Source organism: Hyperoodon ampullatus (assembly GCF_949752795.1).
Source record: "Hyperoodon ampullatus genome assembly, chromosome: 4".
In the NCBI taxonomy this organism is placed as follows: domain Eukaryota; kingdom Metazoa; phylum Chordata; class Mammalia; order Artiodactyla; family Ziphiidae; genus Hyperoodon; species Hyperoodon ampullatus.
Window position 1 is genome coordinate 112,667,753 of NC_136917.1, and position 20,409 is coordinate 112,688,161.

Consider the following 20,409-nt stretch of genomic DNA (forward strand, 5'->3'; position numbering starts at 1 on the left):
AGAGACTACTACAAGCAACTCTATGCCAATAAAATGGACAACCTGGAAGAAATGGACACATTCATAGAAAGGTATAACCTTTCAAGACTGAACCAGGAAGAAACAGAAAATGTGAATAGACCAATCACAAGTAATGACATTGAAACTGTGATTTAAAATCTTCCAACAAACAAAAGTCCAGGACCAGATGGCTTCACAGGTGAATTCTATCAAACATTTAGAGAAGAGCTAACACCCATCCTTCTCAAACTCTTCCAAAAAATTGCAGAGGGAGGAGCACTCCCAAACTCATTCTATGAGGCCACCATCACCCTGATACCAAAACCAGAAAAAGATACTATAAAAAAAGAAAATTGCAGACCAATATCACTGATGAATATAGATGCAAAAATCCTCAACAAAATCCCAGCAAAGAGAATCCAACAACACATTAAAAGGATCATACACCATGACCAAGTGGGATTTATCCCAGGGATGCAAGGATTCTTCAATATATGCAAATCAATCAATGTGATACACCATATTAACAAATTGAAGAATAAAAACCATATGATCATCTCAATGATGCAGAAAAAGCTTTTGACAAAATTCAACGCCCATTTATGATAAAAACTCTCCAGAAAGTGGGCATAGAGGGAACCTACCTCAACATAATGAAGGCCATATACGACAAACCCACAGCAAACATCATTCTCAATGGTGAAAAACTGAAAGCATTTCCTCTAAGATCAGGAATGAGACAAGGATATCCTCTCTCACCACTATTATTCAGCATAGTTTTGGAAGTCCTAGCCATGGCAATCAGAGAAGAAAAAGAAATAAAAGGAATACAAATTGGAAAAGAAGAAGTAAAACCGTCAATGTTTGCAGATGACATGATACTATACATAGAGAATCCTAAAGATGCCACCAGAAAACTACTAGAGCTAATCAATGAATTTGGTAAAGTTGCAGGACACAAAATTAATGCACAGAAATCTCTTGCATTCCTATACACTAATGATGAAAAATCTGAAAGAGAAATTATGGAAACACTCCCATTTACCACTGCAACAAAAAGAATAAAATACCTAGGAATAAACCTACCTAGGGAGACAAAAGACCTGTATGCAGAAAACTATAAGACACTGTTGAAAGAAATTAAAGATGATACCAACAGATGGAGAGATATATCATGTTCTTGGATTGGAAGAATGAATATTGTGAAAATGACTATACTACCCAAAGCAATCTACAGATTCAATGCAATCTACAGATTCAATGCAATCTCTATCAAATTACAAATGGCATTTTTTACAGAACTAGAACAAATCATCTTAAAATTTGTATGGAGACACAAAAGATCCCAAATAGCCAAAGCAATCTTGAGGGAAAAAACGGAGCTGGAGGAATCAGACTCCCTGACTTCAGACTATACTACAAAACTACAGTAATCAAGACAATATGGTACTGGCACAAAAACAGAAACATAGATCAATGGAACAAGATAGAAAGCCCAGAGATAAACCCATGCACCTATGGTCAACTAACCTATGACAAAGGAGGCAAGGGTATACAACGGAGAAAAGACAGCCTCTTCAGTAAGTGGTGCTGGGAAAACTGGACAGCTACATGTAAAAGAATGAAATTAGAGGGCTTCCCTGGTGGCGCAGTGGTTGAGAGTCCGCCTGCCGATGCAGGGGACACGGGTTCGTGCCCCGGTCTGGGAAGATCCCACATGCCGCGGAGCGGCTGGGCCCGTGAGCCATGGCCACTGAGCCTGTGCTCCGGAGCCTGTGCTCCGCAAGGGGAGAGGCCACAACAGTGAGAGGCCCGCCTACCGCAAAAAAAAAAAAAAAAAAAAAAAAAAAAAAAAAAAGAATGAAATTAGAACACTCCCTAACACCATACACAAAAATAAGCTCAAAATGGATTAGAGACCTAAATGTAAGACTGGACACTATAAAACTCTTAGAGGAAAACATAAGAAGAACACTCTTTGACATAAATCACAGCAAGGTCTTTTTTGATCCGCCTCCTAGAGTAATGGAATTAAAAACAAAAATAAACAAATGGGACCTAATGAAACTTAAAAGCTTTTGCACAGCAAAGGAAACCATAAACAAGACGAGAAGACAACCCTCAGAATGGGAGAAAATATTTGCAAATGAATCAACGGACAAAGGATTAATCTCCAAAATATACAAACAGCTCATGCAGCTCAATATGAAAAAAACAAACAACCCAATCCAAAAATGGGCAGAAGACCTAAATAGACATTTCTCCAAAGAAGACATACAGATGGCCAAGAAGCACATGAAAAGCTGCTCAACATCAATAATTATTAGAGAAATGCAAATCAAAACTACAGTGAGGTATCACCTCACACCAGTTAGAACGGGCATCATCAGAAAATCTACAAACAACAAATGCTGGGGAGGCTGTGGAGAAAAGGATACCCTCTTGCACTGTTGGTGGGAATGAAAATGGATACAGCCACTATGGAGAATAGTATGGAGGTTCATTAATAAACTAAAAATAGAATTACCATATGACCCTGCAATCCCACTACTGGCCATATACCCAGAGCAAATCATAATTCAAAAAGAGACGTGCACCCCAATGTTCACTGAAGCACTATTTATAATAGCCAGGTCATGGAAGCAACTTCATGCCCATTGATAGACAAATGGATAAGGAAGATGTGGTACATATATACAGTGGAATATTACTCAGTCATAAAAAGGAACAAAATTGGGTCATTTCTTGAGATGTGGATGGATCTAGAGGCTGTCATACAGAGTGAAGTAAGTCAGAAAGAGAAAAACAAATATTGCATATTAACACATATGTATGTGGAACCTAGAAAAATGGTACAGATGAACCAGTTTGCAGGGTAGAAATTGAGACACAGATGTAGAGAACAAACATATGGACACCAAGTGGGGAAAGTGGCAGGGTGGTGGGGGTGGTGGTGTGATGAACTGGGCGATTGGGATTGACATGTATACAATGATGTGTATAAAATTTATGACTGATAAGAACCTGCTGTATAAAAAAATAAAATAAAATTCAAAAAAATGTCATTCCACTGTTTTCTACTTCCATTGTTTCACCTAAATCAGCTGTTAGTGTGTTATTGCTTTCCTGAAGGTAATCTGGGTTGTTTCCCCATCACCACCTCCCAGCTGTTTTTAGGATCTTGTTGTTGTCTTTAGTTTTCAAAAATTTTACTAACATGTGCTTAGGAATCTTATCCTGCTTGGAGTTTGTATGGCTTCTTCAATCTACACATTGATGTCTTTCATCATTTTTGAGAAATTCTCAGTCATACTCTGTTCAAATATTACTTCTGTCCCATTTTTATCTTCTCTTGTTCTGAGATTCTAATTTTTCATAAATTAGAACTTCTCACAGCGTCTTATCCATGCTTCATTTTGATGTTTCTTCCAATCTACCATCCGGTACACTAATTCTCTTTTCAACTGTGTCTAAACTGCTACTAAAATCATCAAATATGTTACTTTTTGTTATTGTATTTTTCATTTCTAGGATTTCTATTCTACTAATTGTTTCCAGTTCTCTGACAGTTCTCAATCTTGCCTTTGATATCCATGTCCCTACAAATAACTTAAGCATTACATAAGCACAGTCCCACTCCAGGAGCCCTTCCCTTTCCATAACAGTCCAGCTATGCCCTAATAAGTATGACTCTTTGTGAGATAAGAACTTGAAGGAATTGTGTGCTATGCTCTTTCTTCATTTCTAAACTTCCCCTTAATAAGCCTATATTTACACTACACACATAGTAGTGTGTATATGTCCATGCCCCTTTGTATAGTAAGGCTGGAATGTGATAACTCCTTAATGGTGTTTTGGTATGCTTGCTGATAATATCCTTATATCCCACTGTTAAATTGACATTATATTTTCTAAATTTATTTTGAGTTGTACTAGTATAAATCATTTCTCAAAAGACGAATTTCGTTAAATGTGCTGGAAATACCTAACTTCTGAAGTTCCAGAATGGAGGATAAAGTCCCTGTTTCCTTTTTAAGCACTTTCACTTTAGCTGAAACTGAAACTAGTAACTTGTTGAAAATTAAGTAATTGATCATGAATGGAAAGAGCCTTGTGGTTTTATAATATTTCTTATTTTATAAGTAAGGGAACCAAAGAAAGGTAATACATATATATCCAAATTGAAATTTTTAAAGAAGAAAATGGCTACCAAAGAGGAGCTACCAAAATAATAATTTCCCTTATTTTATCATCATCTTTGTTTCAAATTGGCACTTTGATTTTTTACTTAAAGAAAAAAAAAACTACACTTCTGAAGAAGTGAAACAGGTCCTCAAACTATTTTTATCTGAAAGCTAAGATTTATAACTATTACATTTTATTTTTCTTAGGCTAAAGATTTGTATTTCAGGAACTGGTAGTCCTGTCCTCTGACTAGCAGTTAAAGTGACATTAAAGTTCCTTATAGGAATATAACTATGAACAATACCTTAGCTTTTTATGCTGTCTTATTCTACTCTCAAGCAACCACAGTGCACTAACGGGAAGTATATCAAACAAAGGAAAGTAATGGGTAGAATTTTTTCCTACTAAATCTGCCAAAATGCGTTTAATATCTATTATAACACAGAAGTGAAGTCATATATAATCTTGCTTATGTTGAAAACTTTGAAAACATGTTTTTAAAGCATAAAATGTTAAGCAAGCTTGTGATTTTATAATATGATTTGTTAGTATTTTATGTGGGCCCTAAAAAAAGAACCAAGAGGTCTTAAAAGCATAATCACTAATTCTACAATTAATATTTCACCAAGAATTAATTGAATAACCGTGTCCTTCACAGAAAATTAATCATATGCATTGCTGAACAAAAGTATTATAAAATAGCTTGGGTTAAAAGGAGCTTATAAGCCATGAAAAAAAACATGAAACTATGAATGAAAAAATTATTATATGGATTATCATGCCCTAATATAAAGTGCTCCTTTTGTGGGTATAATAAAGACCACTCAAGTTCACTGTGGATGAGAAGAATAAGCGTCTTATTGTCACAGTGACCAGACATTTCATAAGCCTGGAAGTTAGGGCCCCATACTATTTGAAACCCAGTTATCTTTCTAGCTTTACCTTCTGCTCTTCCCTTTCATGAATCCTGTGCTCCAGCCAAACATTGGCCTTACCCCTCATGCTTTGCTTACATACTTCTCTTCACTAGGAATGAATCATCTCTGCACATTCTAACTTTACAGCCTTCAGAGACCAGCTCATATATCAACTTCTCCATGTAGCTGTCAATGGCTCTTCAAGCCAAAAGTAATTTTCTTCCTCTGAAATTCTAGAATCCTCATGTAATCTTCTCCTATGGCATTTAGCACCATACATTAGAGTTACTTTGTCATATATCTTAGCTAGTCTACAAGGCTGTAAACTACCTGTGAGCAGGGTTCATACCTTTTAGCGCTTCTTTTAGGGGCTTTCCTCTTACGAAGTCTTTCCAAAACATTCACCTTCATTTTCAGAGGAACAACTCTTTTATTTTTGCACTCATTTCATCAGCTTTGGTAATATTTAATTATATCATGTAATAACAAGTGCAACCAGGATAAAAAGGTTTAGAATAATCACAACTGACCCTTAGTAAAAATGCAACTCAAAATGATGGGTATTATTAGATAGGAGCCTGCTATGAGGAGTGGTTAACTTGCCTTAGGCATCAGTCTGTTTTACAGAGAAAATGGGGAGCTTTGGTTACATCAGTCAATTAGGTTTAGTGGAAAGTAATTTTAAAAAGCTTATATTCCTTTCTCTTTCATTTCTAGTTTCCATTCATTAGCATTTATACCCATAAAATTTGTTTCAGATAATTTCAAAACTATGAAACTTCAACCATCATTGACTTTCAAATGACTTCACATTGAAGCCCAAGGTCAAGATTCATTCATCCAACAAGTATTTATTGAGCTCCAATTATGTACTAAGTACTATGTTAGACATGATTTTTTACAGCAAGACAGCCATTTGCTGCAAATTTTCTAGAAGATCTTTACAGTCACTTTAGATTAACCAATTTGGTCTGAGCTATAGATTTATGGTAGAACTGTAAATTAACTTTTCCTTATTTTGTTCTTTTGAAATCTAAGGTGATTTTAATGCTGCCACTAGAGGCAGCTCAACAGTAAAGCAAATTAGGTGCTTGCCTCAGCCCTCACCCATATAAGAGCATCACTAGATACAGTCAGCATTCTCCCAGCCTAGCTTGAGAACACTCAGTGTGTGAACATTTTCCTGCTTCATCCATATAAGGGTGTATGAAGAAACTCCATTCACATCTTTTTAGCCTTTTTAAAGGACTTTTTTAATCTGTAAAATATTTTAAAATACATGATAGCAATTAATTTAAAATTATTAGCTGGGACATTAATTTCTCATTCCAGGTGTTTCTTTCCATGTGGAAGGACATCTATTAGTGTAACACTCCTTCCTGGCTAGCTTCCCTCTATCTCTTCCCCATTCTACTCTGTTCCTTCTACTGTTAAGTACACAGGTATGCTCTCATGTGGAGAGGCCTGTAGGTCTTCAGAGATCATGACTGGGTATATAAATCTGTCTGTTTCTGAGATTTGGTATGAGAAAGCACATTGTGGTCCTATACCTGAGCCACATTCTTTGATATTAGGTTTATCAGTAATAATTGATGTTTTGATCTCTATCTGCTATTCCTTTGATTATCTGTCAATTGTTTCAGAACTTAGGCAGGGAAAAGAGGTAATTATACTTGCCAAAGCCCAATATAAGTAAATGGACACACGTATAGCAGTTGGTAAAGCCCAAACGACATCCCTTGACAGCAAGAACAGATATGATAGCTAACCTACATGCTTGTGATTATCCACCATAAACTGATATGTGGACCAATCAGACCAAGAGAAATTCGCCAGTCAGACTCAGTAATGCCCTGATGACATAGGGGTCTCCTTCACAAACACACAGGCATGTGTCTCTTTATATGCACAAGCTTTAAGAACCCCATAACTACAATGGTTGAAATGATGCTTTATAAGCAACATAGACCAATTTTAAAAGTGTACTACCCATGGTCAGTGATAAATAATAGTATATCCATGGCAAAAATGTCCATGAGCTGTCAAGAATAAGGGTTGACAACTTGAGTCAAAATATGCAAAAAAGATAAAAGTTGGTATTCTTTTTTTTTTTTTTTTTTTTTTTTTTGCGGTAGGTACGCGGGCCTCTCACTGTTGTGGCCTCTCCTGTTGCGGAGCACAGGCTCCGGATGCACAGGCTCAGCGGCCATGGCTCACGGGCGTAGCCGCTCCGTGTGCGGCATGTGGGATCTTCCCGGACCAGGGCACGAACCCGTGTCCCCTGCATCGGCAGGCGGACTCCCAGCCACTGCACCACCAGGGAAGCCCAAAAGTTGGTATTCTTAAATGCCTCAGGTTACTTTGGCTTAGGGCCATGCTAGCTCTAAGGCTGATTCTTCTGCCACCAGCTAACAGGAAGAAGGCAACCTGGATTCTAGTGCTTGCTCTGATGCTTACCCACTGTCTGGTTTTCAGCATGTAAACAAAACAAAGTCTATGCTCTCATGTTGCTTAAATTTTATTAGAGGGGAAGACAGAGAATGAATAAATGTTGGGTGGTGATAAGTGTTATGAAGAAAATGAAACAGGATAAATGGGATAGAGGGCAACGGTTATGATTTGGGGCGTTATATTACATAAGGTAGTCAAGGAAGAGCTCACAATTAAAGAGATATTTGAGCAGAGATTTGAAGGGAATGAGCATGCAAATATTAGGAGAAAGAGTATAGCAAACAATAGTATTAAAGTCGCTGACGTGAGACTGCTTGGCAAACACAAACAGCAAAGATGGCAGTGTATTGGAGTATAATGAGAGAGAAAGGTGAGGTCAGAAAAGTAGCCAGGAGCCAGTTCACTTGGGCTTATAGGCCACAGGAAGGGTTTGGATTTCACTCCAAATAAGATGGTAAGCCACTGGACTGTCAGCCCTGCCATCTTCGAGGAGCTCAGAGATTGGTAGCTACTCAGTCTAAGCTGGTTACCCCCCTGCCCTACCTCAATCAGGAATTTGAATCTTAAGCAGAGTGACTAGAAGGCTGAAAATCCATGGCACTCAGGCCAGATAATCAGTCCTTCTTGTTCCCTGGACCCCACCCAGCACTCCGCTGGTTCCTGCCTGGTTCTCCAGTCTACCTGTGAGCTTTTAAAAGTTCTTCTAATAGATTCCATTTTCTGTTTGGTATATAAAGAGTTGTCTCTTTGCTCTCTATTAGAGATGGCTAACTTACCACTGCTTATTTCTCGTCTTCGGGGGCTTCCGGATACTCTCCATTTCCCAGCCTCCCTTGAGTTAGGTGTGGCCAAGTGGCAGTCAAGTGATGGAGTTCCAGCCAATGGAAGGTGAGCGCTAGTAATGTTTCTAGGCATTTCGAGGCATGGATCACTAAGATCTCCCAGACATGATCCTCTGTACTTTTTCCCATGCATAGCTTGAAGCATGGCAACCTTAAATGCCACATACTGAAGAGGGTAGAGCCACAACAGCTAAGGCGCCTCAGTCACTACTTGGAGGAGGCCTGCCTAATGAGGAATACCTGCATAGGACTTTTAATCAAGCTCAAGAGAAACTTTTATTATACTAAGTTACTGATATTTGGTTTGCTACAGCAGCTAGGGCTATCTTTTTTTTTTTTTTTAATATATTTATTTTTGGCTGTGTTGGGTCTTCGTTGCTGCACGTGGGCTTTCTGTGGTTGCAGTGAGCGGGGGCTACTCTTCGTTGCGGTGGGCATGCTTCTCATTGCGGTGGCTTCTCTCATTGCGGAGCATGGGCTCTAGGCGTGCAGGCTTCAGTAGTTGCAGCACATGGGCTCAGTAGTTGTGGCTCGAGGGCTCTAGAGCGCAGGCTCAGCAGTTGTGGCGCACGGGCTTAGTTGCTCCGCAGCATGTGGGATCTTCCCGGACCAGGGCTCGAACCCACGTCCCCTGCATTGGGAGGCAGATTCTTAACCACTGCGCCACCAGGCAAGTCCCTAGGGCTATCTTATCTAATACCTTTCATTTAAACCCTAACTACACCTCTCAGTCATCATTAAACATCTCACTCCAACATTAAACATCTGTACTCCTTGACACAGAAAACATTTTTTTGAAATATATATAAATATAATGTTAACTCTGATTACACAAGTAAATGAGAATATTCTTGTTGTAAAAAATTAATCTAACATTGATAGGCAAAATCTCCCATAACTACCACAACCCCCATTTCAGCCCCATAACCAGAGATAATGCAGTTAATAGATATTTTGCAAAATAAAAAACAAAACAAAAACTGAGCCTAGTAAAATAAATAATGGAAATTCCACTTTTAAATTCTAACAAGTACTCACCATGTGCAAACTAACGGGAATCTAAGAAGAATAAACACAGTGCCGGCCTTCCAGGAGCTTAGAGCCAGCATGTAGGAATATTTGCAAACAGATCATTATAATACAGTGCGACGCATGTGAGAACAGAAAGAATGTGCAAAACGCATCAGACATGGATGTACAGAGATGGAAATTTTTTAAATTTTGGAGTGAATTCAGGCAGGCTGTGTGAATACACATGTGAAAGGAGGGGTCTGGAATATAATACAGAGTTTAAAAGGCTGATGTAAGGTTTTGCAAGATGAAAATTAGTTTTCCAGGAGGAACAGGTTGGGGGTAATTCAGGTAAAAGGAACAACGTAGGCGAAAGGAGGGAGGTGTGACACCACACGGTATGTCTGGGGGTACTTTGGGGCACCTTCAAAAACGTCTGTAATCTCCTTAAAAATCAAAAGACTCAGTGGCACATATGTTAGTATTAGGTAGATGCTTCCAATGCTACTCCAACCCCAAGCAGATTGGGAAATACCCATCATCCTGTCTTTCCCAGGGCTTTAGAACAGTCCTGATAATTAGTTAATGATGGGCTGCACATATATTTGCTATTAACAGCTGAGATAACTTGAGTCATTGAGTGCCTAAGACATGTGCTTGACCTTACAACCAGGACTAGATGAAGAAGTGATCCATTTGAAAGTACAAGGTTTCAGAATAGTGACTATCTTCCTTCTTTCTTACTCCCACCCCTCCCCAACCAAATTATTACATGTGGACCACATGCCTAAGCTTTTCCATTTACTTCAAGTAAGAAATGTCTACCTGCTAGTGGATAAAGGTGTTATATGACCCATAAGAACAGTGAAATTATAGGAGTTACTACTTATCTGCCCAGAGTTAAAAAGAGTACTTTGAATTTTGGACTGAGTAATCAATTTATAAATACTTAGGGAGTGGATTTTTCTGGTGACACAGTGTTTAAGAATCCGCCTGCCAATGCAGGGGACACGGGTTCAAGCCCTGGTCTGGGAAGAGCCCACATGCTGCGGAGCAACTAAGCCCGTGCGCCACAACTACTGAGCCTGCACTCTAGAGCCCGCGAGCCACAACTACTGAGCCTACGTGCCACAACTACTGAAGCCCACATGCCTAGAGCCCATGCTCTGCAACAAGAGAAGCCACGACAATGAGAAGCCCGCGCACTGCAACGAAGAGTAGCCCTCGCTCGCCGCAACTAAAGAAAGCCCGCACACAGCAACAAAGACCCAGAACAGCCAAAAATAAATAAATAAATAAATAAATTTATTAAAAAAAGAAAATAGTTAGGGAGTATCTATCCATTCAGGGCCTGCATGAGCTGGGGGCTATGTCTCAATTGAATAAATCGCAGGCAGATGTCTGAATGCACCAAAGAGAAGTATAAAACTCATCCACTAAATTTTCCACTATTGTAGAAAACTAAGGGAAAAAGATGCCAGGTCTAGGGAACCAAAATAAATGACCTACATACGGTGTGACGGGGCTAGTTCATAGCTTAGTGCCTACTACAAAGCAAAACATGGGCAAATCAATTATTTGTGGTCTTGGGAGCTCCTCGATGGTGGGAGTTCCTCAGTGTCACTATCGACATTTTGGGCTACATAAATTCCTTGCTGTGGGAGCTAGCCTGCGTGCTCAGTGGCACCCTGACCTCTACCTACCAGATGCCAACAGTAGCCTATCCCTAGTTCTGACAACCAAAAATGTGTCCTCAGAATTATACTAGCTGAGAACCACTGGTATAGATATACCCAAGAGTGAAAGAGCAAATGAACAGATAAATAAGTAAGCAAATAAATAAATAAATAATCAACCACGGGCAACATTAACCTTGGCTGAGGATATAAGGAAAAACCACGGAGGATAAGAACATTCCATGTTCTGGGATTCCCAGCTGAGGAGTTAAATACAGGCTTAGCTCTTTAGCACTAGAATTCTTCAACAGCTCCTGAGTATTAGCACAGAACAGAAACGGTACCCCACCAGCCACTGCTGTCAAATTCCTGTGAAAGTTGAGTGGTGGTTACTAAGAGACAGAGTACTTCATCTGAATAGAATGTGTCAGGCTGGGATCTTTTAAAATAAATCAGTGAGTCAGGGCAGACTTCTCCCCTGCTGTTCCACAGACTTTTTTTTTTTTTCTTTACTACAATTATAATTCCATAAAAGCACAGAGGATTAGGGCCAATTGATCCAAAAAGTAGGAGAAATTTGATCAAGTTCCCTCATTTCCTTAGTGACCCTCCTGCAATTTTTCTTAAGTTTGCAACAGAGAAAGAACCATTAAACTGTGACCTTGAAAATAAAAATAATACATTTAAAAATGAAACTCAGCTCCTCTATTAGATTAGATGAAACGGGGGTTTGCCCACATGCTTAGTATATAATGGCAACGGTTGTTCTTTTTTCTGTTATTTTTTTAAAGGAAATAATAGTAATAAAACACAACTAAAGATCCCGCATACCGCAACGAATATCCTGCATGCAGCAACTAAGACCCAGTGCAGCCAAATAAATAAATAAATAAATATTAAAACACACACACACACACACACACACACACACACACACCCCAAAGCCTCACTCCAGCAGATACTAGAGAAATGAACAAGACTGGGTGAAAATCCTCCCAGCCCTGAAGCTTCCAGAGGGAGGACACTTCTGCCTGTGTCAGCAGAGAGGCTTTGGGGCCAGTGGGTTGGCTGTCCCGGGGCTTTCTGGATCAACCTCACAGAGCTATACCACTGGAGGCACAATGAGGGCGCCCTCCAGCTATGGAGAGAACATCCTTGAGACTCTTGTGTGCTACATATAGAGGAGTACAAGATGTACAGGGGAGAGGAGTTAAACCAGAACATTCTGACTGAGTGACAACCACACACCTTCTCTTTAATTCCCAAGTGCTCCTCCAGGGACTTTTGACCCAGTCCCCAAATTAATGCTGCCAACAATCCCTCAAGGAAAATTAATCATAACGTTACAGTTACTGACAAATCCTCAGACATGTTTTGCTACATCAGCTCTGGACAATAACTCATTAACATCATTAACTGTATGGTTTCTGCAAGTGCGGTATTAGGAAGTGTGTTCTTTTGTGCACACATAAAATGCTTAGAAAATTTTTCAATCTCCATTTTTTTCTTTAGTCTCAAATCAATGATCTATAAAGGTTGTGTGGGACACTTCATCTTTTCTAAAAATGCATTTTTTATTTCCCTCTCCAATGCAGCCTTAATACAGGAGAATTGCAACCTGAAAGATTCATCTCTCAAGAACACAGTTTACAAAGTCTGGTCATAAAATCTACATTGATAACTAAATTTTGTATCTCTCCTTTTCAACTTTCCAAGCAATTGTCTGGGTATCTTACATTCTTATACTCATTCTACCTTTAGTGGTCATTACACTTTAATCAAACTCTGTCATGTTAGGTTGGCGCAGGGGTACCTGATTCCCAAAAAGTTGAAAGCACATCAGCAGCATCCTGGCTAGAGCCAGCAGGTGAGAAACTCCGGAAGACCTATCTGATAGTCTCTTCATCAGGCTCAAACACCACCGCTAGGAGGAAACAAGGAATATTTGACCTACAACAAAATGCAGACAGCAAAACCAACACCATAAAAGGAAGTATCTCAAATTCCAGAGGGAAAAAGAAACAAAGATATTAAATAAAATTCCTGTTGATACGTATTCTAAACTCACACAAGAGAATGAAAGTGGAAAATGCAAATCTTAGTATTACAATGAAAACAGTTTTGCCCTGGAGGATGCCCTGAAATGGGACCACACTTTGAGAACCACTGTCCTACAACCTCCTATTTAATGGTTAGCCTAGCATTCTACCACAGGATATAACACTTTATCCAACACCACGTTGTCGAACATTCAGACTGTTTCCAGGTTTTTGCCATTATAGAAAAAGCTACAACAAACATCCTTAGAGATAACTCTTTCTGCACATTTGTTTCCTTAGAATTAACACCTTAGGAAGTAGAATTTGAGAGTCAAAGACAAAGTTATTTTGTCAGGCTTTTTATACACACTGCCAATTTTCCCTCCAGAAAGGTTTATTAATTTGCATTCCTATCAGTGGCCTGTGCAAGTGCCTTCCATCCTTACCCACATGCCTATCAACACCAGGTACCACGTGAGCCCTGTCCCGAGAGCTGTTTTTAGAAAATCGAAATGTGACTGAGCTGGAGGTTAGTGAGCTCTGTCTCTTAGATGAACCACAATACTTGAGATTTACTGGAATTCTCTGCTTGCAGAGTACTTCTCTGATAATTCTACCAGAGTGTTTATTTACTGCTACTTCGAATTATTACATTAGTATTACCATGTGTTTTCCACTTGACAATAAGTTTCTTGAGACAGAAACCATGCCTCATTATCACAGAATATACCACAGTGCTGAGCCTATGGGACAGAGACTGCACTGGGTAGTAGTGGAAAGAGAACTTTTCACCTCAGTGAGACAAACCTGGGTTTAAATCGTCGCTTCCCACTTACTAGCTGTGCAAGCTTGGGCGAATTACTTCCCCTTCCTTCCCTGAGCTTGAAGGTCATCACGGTAACAGGGAGACTAATACTTACTTCGTAAGACAGCTGCGTTGAAATGCTGTGTGTAAAATGCATCATACCATACTAGGCAAATAACAAATGTTCCATGTGTTTGTTCTCTCCCTTTTCCTCTCCAGTGTTGAACTAACCTTGTGAAATCCAAACTCTGAGGCTCTACAAATTCACTTTGATTTACGAATAAGGCTATAATTAATGAAGGCAGAAGGCATCTCTTTAACAATGATTACCTCTGGGAAGTGTAACTAAGCAAAGTTGACAAGCGTTCTAATGGTTCTTCCTTGCATCACTCAATCGTTACTCAGTCTCTCAGTCAGTCAATATCTATGAGTGTGTACCGTGGGTTCCAAAGACAGATAACACCCAGTCCCTAAACAAAACAGAAATGTAAAACGAAATCTTTTTTAGTGCCAGAATGCTAATTCTCTGATCACACTGAAACCTGAATTCAGAGAGAAGCCATTCAGAAAGTTATGCTGAGAGAGCTATTCTAATTGTACATCTCTGTGGCTGCAGGAACATCACTCCGGGCCCTATTCTGGTTCAAAGCTGACACTTATTGCAGTGGGGCTTTAGGACTAGAATATTTTAATGTGACCCTGAAATGTATCCAAATATGAACAAGAAGGCTTTGACATTTTCTGATAACCCAACCAAGGAAATTAGAGAAAAGACACTAGTGAGATAGGTGCAGTCCAGGTTGAAGTTCACTCCTGGTTTTACCTCAAAATTTAAACAAAGCACAAATCAAGAAGAGTTATCTGTGCATCTGGGAGTACACCCCAACAAAGGTGTAGGGTGAGGAGTGTTCTCTGGGGAATAGCATTGCTAGAGATGGCAGTATGAACCCACAAAAATACTCAAGCCAGGGTATTTATACTGAAGGAAGGGAGGGGGACCTGACACTCATTCATGCTCTACTCTGTTCCAGGCACACGTGATTTCCTTGAGCATTCATATTCTTGTTTACCCCACCCCATTGACACCTACATCTTTCAGAGTCTGAGGCTCAAAGAGGTCAAATGGTTCTCAGAGGTATATTCTGGAGAACTGTGAGTGCTCAGGCTTTAACAACTCCAGGAGAGATGTAAAGAAACTCTGGGACTCTGATGCTTGAGGTCAAACTGAGATTGATCAAGAACTTTTTGCTACCATCACCTGAACGGTATATGCTAAAGTTGGTGTTGGTTCATCAGAAACTTCTCTTCAGGTCTATAACTCTATGTTCAGTAGACCTTAAAATATTGGCAATGGGGAGGCATGTGGATGGGAAGGATTAGTTCCTTCAGATCTGAGACAGGTTTTAAAAAATATGCTGGTGGCATGTTGTGGTCAAGATGTACCAATGGCAGCTTTGGGTTTTGATAGTGTGGCTATGGATGTTCAAAAGATTCCTGATGGTGGGGAAAAAAGTATTTCTTGAAATGTGGGGCAGGACTCCAGCTCTAGGGGGTTCTTTTGACTAGCCCTGAGGAAGGGCACATGTGTAGCCAAGGTCTGTAGGGGAACAAGAATGTTAGAAATGTTAAGAAGAGGTGAGGGACTCCTGGTATTAAGAAGCAAATGCCCTCAAGCTAGCTTAAATAGAAGGGATTTATCTTAAGGAAATAGAGATGTCTCATGAAATCCAAGGCCAGGCAGGAGGGGTATCCAGGCCTCACAGGGAAGAGAAAAAAGGAAAACCACCAGGAATCAAGGGATGTGTCTCTCTGTCTCTGTGTATGTGTCTCTCTCTCCTCTAACACAGCTACCTCTGTTTCTCTTGCACATGGCTCAACACAGCTGCCACCAAATGACACCTTCAGTCCCAGAGTCTACAAAATTGTCTTGGCGTTCTTAGGGGGTTTTTTTTGTAACAGACAATTTGTTCCCAAGGAGATTAAACGACACATCAAAAACAAAAGCAGAGGCACCTGGCTTTCTGAAAAGGTGTTTTATTGCTTCTCCCTCTTTCCACCTCTAGATTCCAGAGAACAAAGAGAAAGGGATGGGAAAAGCGACACAACCTCACCTCTGGCTGTTGGCCTAACCTGCCTTGATGAAGGATGGAGCCCTTGTGGGTGACAGGACAGGTTCAAACAGCTTTCTCTCTCTTACAGATGGGTAGACAGTAAGGTGTACTCACAGAATTCTGAGCCAGTCATTCCTTGTAGGTGCTCTGTTTTGGGTGGATTGTTTTAAGGTTTTAGAAACTCATATGGGTGATCCTGCATTCAGAGTCTTAGCCTTTCCCTCTGTATAGGGTCTCCTCAAAACCCGTCTTCTATACAAAAGTCCTCCCTTCTTCACAGTTTCACTTTCTATGGTTTCAGTTACCCACAGTCAATGATGGTCCAAAAATATCAAATAGAAAATTCCAGAAATAAACAATTCATAAGTTTTCAATTGTGTGCCATTCAGAGCAGCGTGATCAAATCTTGCACCATCCCGCTCCATCCCACCCCACATGGACATTGTCTGCTCCTGACATCCAACCATTGACATCACAGGGGCTCCATGATCCAGATCACCCAAAGCTGATGATCCTCCTACTGACATACTGTCAGGTCAGTAGTAGCCTAACCCTACATCATAATGCTTACATTATTCACATCCCTTTATCTCATCACATAGGCACCATCTCAAAGAACCACAAGAAGAATAAATGAAATACAATAAGATATTTTGAGAGAGAGACCACATTCACATAACTTATTATAATATATAGTTATAACTGTTCTATTTTGTTATTAGTTATTGTTGTTAATCTCTTACTGTTCCTAAGGGTTCAGTACGACCTGTGGTTTCATGCATCCACTGGGGGTCTTGGAAAATATCCACTGTGTATAAGAGGGAACTACTGTACTCTGGGCTCCCTGCCCTGACAGATAGCTTTTATTTAGCATTAAATAGCAATTTTTTCTGGATACCATCCCAGATACCAAATTATGCTCAGCGATTTTAGCTAATGTTCTTCTTGGACAGATGTAAATTTAAAATCTTTTTTTGACTAACAGAAAAATAAACTAATAATTTTCGAAAACATGACAACCAATATTCTATGATAAAATATTATTAAAAAGATCAAAATAACATTGAATAGATCTCCAAAAAGTCGAGACCTGTCCTCAAACTCTTCTCTTCTAAAACTAGCTAAACAGAATTCATGTCTCCATTTCTAAGTTACCAGAAAAGAGAATCTGACACTACTTGAGTCTCAATTCTCCCCGTGACCAGGGTCAGAGCAGCCCACCTTGTGAGTTGCAGCACAATTCTCCACAGGATGATTGACCTAGGTATACAGACTAAAAGGATTAGAAGGCAATTAATTTTCTGATAATAGCAAACAGGTAGTTAACAGATTTTAATGGGCTTTGAAACCCCAAAGCAGAGATACCAAGGTATGTAAGATAGGCCATGCTGAGGCCTAAATGAAAGACTTGTTTGTTTTTATCATAAAATGTAAAGTCAAGGGCTTCCCTGGTGGTGCAGTGGTTGAGAGTCCGCCTGCTGATGCAGGGGACACAGGTTTGGGCCCCGGTCCGGGAAGATCCCACATGCTGCGGAGTGGCTGGGCCCATGAGCCATGGCCGCTGAGCCTGTGCATCCGGAGCCTGTACTCCGCAACGGGAGAGGCCGCAACAGTGAGAGGCCCGTGTACCGCAAAAAAAAAAAGTAAAGTCAAAGCTAGAATAAATAGGGATAATGAGATTCAGCAGATATTTAATGGGAAAAGGTGCTTCAACCTTATACGGTTGTATATTTGGTCATTGCTCTGTGTTGTACTTTCAATTAAATTCCTTATGGAAATGTTAACTAGTTGATTTGCTCCATTGTTTAAATAAAGTGTTGTATATCCATAGAAAAAGCAAAATCTACCACATCATATGTTAAAAGTCCTGAGGGTCAGGTAACACCTGGCGAAAGCCTAGCCCAGTGCCCCATACTGTCCTAGTGGACATCTGACATCCTTTTTGACTGTCCAGCATCTGACATTTGGTACATTCCCCACCTTGGGGGTCCTGGAGGAGGTAGATCTGACAGTGCCAGATACTCGTGATGACCTTCACACCCATTACAGACTAACTTGAGAGCTAGTGACGGAGGAAGTGGAGGTGGGGTTCCTCACTCTCTCTGAAGGTAGCGGAGGTTACAGCTGATGCCATGTTGAGCTGCTGGTATGGAAGTGGAAATAGTATAAACTATGACATCTAGCACCCAACAGTAATGACAACTGTTTCCTTACCAGAGAACTTTAAAAAACAAAACAGCTTTATTGTGATATAATTCACATACCATACAATTCACCCACTTAAAGTGTATAATTCACTGGCTTTTAGTATATTCACAGAGTTGGCCAACCATCACCACAATCAAGTTGAAAACATTTTCATCACCCCAAAATTAACCCCACACCCCTTAAGCAACATCCCCTAATTCCTCCCCCTATCTCCCTCCCAGCTCTAGGTAACCACTAATCTACTTTCTGTCTCTAAAGATTTGCCTATTTCTGGACATTTTATATAAATGGAAATATACAATGTGATCCTTTGTGTCTGCCTTCTTTTACATAGCATACTGTTTTCAGGGCTCATCCATGTTGTAGCAAGAATCAGTATTTCATTCCCTTTTATGGCTGAATAATATTCCATTGTATGAATATACATTTTTTTATCCATTCAATAGTTGATGGACATTTCCGTTGTTTCCACTTTTTGGCTATTATGAATAATGCTGCTAGGAACACTTGTGTACAAGTTTTTATGTGGACATACATGTTCACTTCTCTCCAGGATATACCTAGGAGTGGAATTGCTGGGTCATATGGTAACTTTGTTTAACTGTCTGAGGAACTGCCAGGTTGTTTTTCAAAGCAGTTGCACCATTTTACATTCCCACCAGCAGTGTATGGGGATTCTGATTTTTCCATATCCTCACCAACACTTGTTATTATTTGTCTTTTTGATTATAGTCACCCTAGCAGGTGTAAAGTGGTATCTTATTGTGGCTCTGATTTGCATTTCCCTGATAGCTAATGGTGGTGAGCATCTTTTCATGTGCTCATTGGACATTTGTATATCTTCCTTGGAGAACTGTTGATTCAGATCCTTTGCTCTTTTTTTTTTTTTTTTTTTTTTTGCGGTACATGGGCCTCTCACTGTTGTGGCCTCTCCCGTTGCGGAGCACAGGCTCCAGACGTGCAGGCCCAGCAGCCATGGCTCACGGGCCTAGCCGCTCCACGGCATGTGGGATCTTCCCGGACCGGGGCACAAACCCGTGTCCCCTGCATCGGCAGGCGGACTCTCAACCACTGCGCCACCAGGGAAGCCTGTTTACTCATTTTTAAATTGGGTTATTTGTCTTTTTATAATTGTGTTGTATAGTCCACCAGACCAGTTTTGAGGCATGGTTTTAAGAGTTGTTCCTGGCTACAATAAACCTACTTTTCAACAATTCTCACAATTTTGTGAGCTATCAACATCTTTTGAATAAAGTCATTTTCTGCTTAAATCGGTCACATTTTCTATTGCAACTCAAAACACTGACTGACACAGACTCTGGAACCCAAGGCAGCACCCCTCACCTAGAGAAAATCACTTACATATGGCTCTACTGGCAACTAGAAACCTGTTCAATGTCAGTATTGTTACTAAAGCTTGGGTTTCTGAATTCATGATTCTAAACACGTAATCTATGCAAACTCAGTCCATGGAAACTTATGGAATTGACAAGTGGAAACTTTGGCAGGTTGAGCAGCAAGTAGGAACTGGAGCAGAGAGAAATAGAAAACTCTTAGGAAGCGGTTGCCATTTCTTGCCATTTTCCTTCAAGATAAAGTAGGTCACTGATTCTTGTTATTCAGATGATAAGGTGCTGACTGATGCTGACAGTCCTCTCTCTGCCGTGGTCCTCTATCTCCCTGCCAACCTAGGTTGCCATCCAGGGACTCCACTAGGATTTTCTTCCAAATGGTCAAATACGTAAATAAAGTAAGAGTCCTAATTCTATCTGCCTGAAACAGGAGGGAAGGGGGCAGGGCACAATCTTTAAAAGGATGACACAACCCTTGAGGATGCGACATAAACTGGTTAGAACCAACTAGGTCCAAGATGGCAGAAGATTCGACTCCCAGTAGACCTTGAGCCTCACTATATGTTCACTGTACTACATTAGCATGCTAAATGACACACTCACCAGCGCCCTCACAGTTCCGAGGCTGACCATACTGGGCATATACCCAGAGAAAACCATAATTCAAAAAGACACATGCACCCCAGTGTTCACTGCAGCACTATTTACAATAGCTAGTACATGTCCATCATGTCCATCTGTCCATCAACAGAGGAATGGATAAAGAAGATGTGATACATATATACAATGGAATATTACTCAGGCATAAAAAG

The 20,409-nt window shown here is 40.1% G+C and overlaps 1 protein-coding gene across 1 annotated transcript in view; it reads right to left on the minus strand.

Annotated features, from left to right (window-relative positions):
- Nucleotides 1-20,409, minus strand: part of CMYA5 (cardiomyopathy associated 5) — a gene marked incomplete at both ends in the record, with an annotated part of 104,240 nt that overhangs the window by 74,299 nt on the left and 9,532 nt on the right. The gene's annotated exons all lie outside the window — the stretch shown is intronic.